This window comes from Gymnoscopelus braueri (assembly GCF_963280865.1).
Source record: "Gymnoscopelus braueri genome assembly, chromosome: 21".
NCBI lineage: Eukaryota > Metazoa > Chordata > Actinopteri > Myctophiformes > Myctophidae > Gymnoscopelus > Gymnoscopelus braueri.
In genome coordinates this window covers 11,392,980-11,398,055 of record NC_137623.1, presented here as the reverse complement: position 1 = coordinate 11,398,055, position 5,076 = coordinate 11,392,980, and positions in this window count along the sequence as shown.

The following is a 5,076-nucleotide window of genomic DNA, read 5'->3' as shown; positions in this document are numbered from 1 at the left end:
CATATTATGTTGTCTGATATCATGGTTCCAGAGGTTTGCACTCAAACAGCCAGAATCGAGGTGCTGCCTTCACATAAATGTATCCAGTAAAATTAATATTTTGTAAAAAAGTAAAAATATTTGAATTTATTAAATATAGTATAAAAGGTATATACAAGGTGAAAGAATGGCTACACAAGTGAAAGTCAACCAAAGAACAAGGTTTTGGGGCCGGATCTCCTCTGTTATCAACAAGAGTGCACTGAGGAGTCGACGCTAGCTGGATTTCTCATTCAATGTCATTTGACTACTACTTGACCTCACCCCCCCCGAGCACCCCTAATCACAGCTCACAACGCGGCGCAATGCGACGCGTTGTGAGCTTGTCGATCGGCTATTTTCAAATAGCCTATGTATAAAATAGGGCTAAAGTGGTTAATGTATGTTTTATAATGTCATAATTTATATCTGCAAAGTAACTAGTAACTAAAGCTGCCAAATAATTGTAGTGGAGTAAAAGTACAATATTTGCCTCTGAGATGTAGTGGAGTAGAAGTAAAAGTACCGAAAATTGGAAATACTCCAGGGAAGTAAAAGAATACCTCAAAATTGTACTTAAGTACAGTGCTTGAGTAAATGTACTTATTTACTTTACAACACTGGTTGGCTCAAGGTAGAAGACAGAGTGCAGTATCTTTCAATGGGTCTGGTCTTTAAGATACTCAGAGGATCCGTGCCCACTTCTCTGAGTGGGTTATGCCCATGGCCATGGGTATATAACACCAGAGGGAGCTCATCGGACCTCGTTCCAACAAAATTCAATGGGCCTGATAAGCCTGAAGCCCAAAAGCCTAATATCCTTCCCGTGGGGAATTCCCACCTGGCCTCGTCGTGTCAGATGTTTGGTTTCCCACGCGGGAGACCTGGGTTTGAATCCCTGGTGTTACACATGTATAACTGTAAATGGGATGTGATGCATTAGGCAATAACATGGCAACATCATGTTTGTCCTAGTGATTACAACATAAACTACTTTTCGATGTTTTCCCCATGATGTAATGATGACAGTCATTCATTAAATCCCAATTGCCCTGTGCCTTTTCACACACACACACACGCACACGCACACGCACACGCACACAAAACATTGTCATCATATGGCCCGGAGATTTGTGCTGTGAATTGCAGTGAATGCTTGTGTGCATGTTTACCCTACATATCTGTTATAACCTCAAACAGAGAGAGGCACCCAGTGGGCATGCCGGGCAGCATGTTAGAAAAGGCGCCCAGCAAGTTATCTTTGTATTCAAGGACAAAGGGAAGGACACCATGTGCAGTAAGCAAGGTCAGATTACACCTCATTGTTCAGCAGTGTGAGCGATGGCAACAGCCACACTTGACACCTCAAAGTTCAACGCCCTTGCCATGGTCCCTCAGGGCTATAAATATTATTTCAAATATAACAGTATATGTAGCCCAGTGCAGAATTGACTTTTTGCTTTAGCTGAATACAACCTGCATGAAGTTTGCATGTTCACACAAATATTGGGTAACAAGTTTGAATGGGCAAACTGAACTAGTGGGCAGTAAATAACAACAAATTATTGTCTATTAGACAGCAGATCAGAGGTCAGCAGAGATTTAAATATATATTTTTCCGATAGTTTTATGTGACCAAGCATCTTATTTTTCCTCATTTCCATATTTATCCAATGATCTAAGTATGATACGTATTTGCTAAACATACTGTACTGTAGGTACAGGTACAGTATATTACAACAGACCTGAACACATTCTAAGCCACCCCCTTAAACACATAGTAACTAGTCCACACCCGGGGATGTGTGCACTCAAAGTATATATATATGAGCATCAAATCAATATTTTAAATAGGTTTTATTTGCACATGCATTCCATACATTCCATTGGGCTGGACCACACATGTGGACAAATGACATCAACTTGTGACGTTTCTAAAATAAATGCAATATTGAAGGTGTTTTTAATGTTTTATTTTAGTTATAATTAAATGATAATGTATTAAGGCATATAAGGCTTATTAGCCAGGGAACCTTTTAACTCCATGAAATCTCTGTGAATGTTTTTTATAGCACAAACAGAAGCCATAGATATCAACATTACTATTATTTTAGTTATCACCAAAGCAATTGGGACGCTTTGGAAGAGAAGTACTGGTCAAGGACACTGGTTCAGCTGGTTTTAGCTGCTCTTACGTTTGTTTAGCTGGTTTACCAGGCTGGTCAAACTGGTCAGGCTGGTCTTGCTGGTTTGTCAGTATAGTTGGTCAGCTGGTCACCCAAGCTGGATTCTGCTGGTCAAGCTGGTGAGCCAGCTGGTTGGCTGAAATGACCAGCAAAGCCAAGCTGGTAAGCTGGGTTTTGCTGGTCAATCCAAAAGAACACTTCAAAAGAACTAGAAGACAACTGCTATTCATTGATGATGTAATGGTGCTGTAGTGGACTAATGCTCAAACTCACTGCACTGGGTTTCCATGTTCAAGTCCCAGACCTACTGTAGTTAAATGCCAAAATGATGTGAATTTTTCAATGTTAACATATAAACAAACACTTCAAAAGTACTGAGTAATGGTGTAGTAATACTCAGTCTTTCAGCTGAGACTTTCCATTGTCAAGTCCCAGGCTATGGATGCACAGTTGAACCAAATGCCAGAGTATTTTAACGTTTTGCCAGCAAACTACAAAGAACATCTCAGAAGCAGTAAAAGATAAATGCGGGGTCGAACAGGAAAGTTACATAATGCAGCTTTAAATGCTGGAGTATTAAACTTTACTAACTGAACACTAACATACAAAAGGAAGACTTCAACAGTGCTAAGAGACACATGTTGAAAATAACAGACTGATGGTGTGATGGTCTAATGGTCTGAGATTATGAAGGCCAAACCACAAAAGCACTACAAGACAAATCCGGGGTAGAACAGTAAAGTTAGATGCAGCTTTAAATGCTGGAATATTTCAACTTTACTAACTGAGGGCTAACATATATAAAAGAAATTAAAGAATGCCTCAAGAGTACTAAGAGACCTCTGCCAAGAGTGACTGAGTGATAGTGCCGTGGTCTAATAATCTGATTTACAATATAGAGGTTTCATGTTCAAATCCCTGTCCTCCTAGTTCAACGTTGTTGGAGTACTTTGGCATTTTCAAGGCTAAAATACAAAATAATGCTTTAAGAGTATTAAAAGACATGAGCTATGAGTGTCTGAGAGACAGTGTAGTGGACTATCTATAGAAAGCTCAGCACAAAGGTTCCATGTTCAAATCCCAGTCCTCCAGTTCATTGCTGGGCTACTTTAACATTTTAAAGGCTGAAATACAAAAGAAAAACTGAAAAGCTCTAGAAGACACCTGCTGAGGGCCCAAAGGTGCCTTAGCTTACACAATGGTGTGGTGTGCTTGATTGCCTCTGCTACAGACAGACATCCAGATCACAGGGATGTCATAGGGATTATTGAATAGCCAAATGTATAAAATATGGATATGGATAAAAGGGGTTAAAATGATTGTGGTGCTGTATCAACACATTTTGCTGGGGACCCCCTGGAACCCTCTCAAGGACCCATAGGGTCCCCAGACCCCACTTTGAGAACCACTGGCTGACAACACAGAATAAAATGTCTCAGTAAAGCCATGTAGCGTACTAAACCAGTATCAGTATGTTGTGTGCTTGGGTAGCTCATTTGGTAAAGCATTCACCCTGGAATCATACTGTTCTCTGATAATACTGGGCACACGGCCAGCTCGTCAGTGTATGAGTATGCAATGTCAACAGATAAGATAAATAATCAACTATAAGATTCTAAAAGGTTAAAGGTTCTTTAAAATGTGTTGTATAACTGTTGTGTTGGTGTTGATTTTATTTTTCAGGGCTGGATTTGGTCACCACCTGTAATTACCTTATTTTTGGCATCACAAACCTAAAATTTTCAATCAAAAATCCACAATTCAAGTTGCACAAAGACCTTAATATGACGTCTTTTCAGCAGACCCCTCTGGCAGTCTCTGCCCACTGGCAGAGATGGAAGAAGTACTCACATTTTGTACTTAAGTAAAAGTATCAATACCCTATTGTCTGTTACAAGTACAAGTTCGGTATTCAAAATGTACTTGAATAAAAGTACAAAAGTATTGGCATCAAAATAAACTTGAAGTACCAAAAGTACTCATTACGCGGAATTTCCCATTTCACAAGTTTTCAAATGTACATTTGAAATCTTGTGAAATGCATATACGTATATGTAGGCATATAAAAATCCTTCGGAAATGGCAGATCTACAAGCTCAACTGTAGATCGGCTATTTTCAGATAGCCAGAATATATAGGGCTGAGTGGTTAATGTATGTTTTGTAATAATAAGCACAATCTACAATTGTAATAATAAGCACAATCTACAAAGTAACTAGTAACTTTAGTTTTCAAATAATTGTAGTGGAGTAAAAATACAATATTTCCTCTGAGATGTAGTGGATGGAGTAGACGTAAAAGTACTGAAAATGGGAAATACTCAAGTAAAGGAAATCTAATTTGTATATAAGTACAGTACTTGAGTAAATGTACTTAGTTACTTTACACGACTGACGTCCATCCGTCCATACAACGTCGAATCGATACGACCAAGGTCCAAGTCAGACCAGATCTCAGCTGCATTACAAAAAGACGTTGAAACGACGTCGCTACGACGTTCCCCTGTAACATCCAGTCCCAGACCCTAAACGTCACAATACGACGTTTCAAGGAGACATCCCATACGACGTCCATACGACGTTGATACAACGTCCGTCGACTCGCCTCTCTAACCAGCAAAAGGACGTCCATACAAGGTGGATACGAAGTCCAAGTCAGACCTCGTCACAAAAAGAGCTATTGGGATTACTGCCTACTGAAAATGAATTAAAGGGATACTTCACTTTCACATAAAATAAACATTAAAAATAAATATAAAAAAAAAGAGAAAGTTTTTGGCAAAATAAAGGCCCCCTCACACATTAGTAGGACACTCTAATGCGTGAGGGGGCCGTGATTTTTCCATTACTTTTTTCATTTATTTTTAATATAT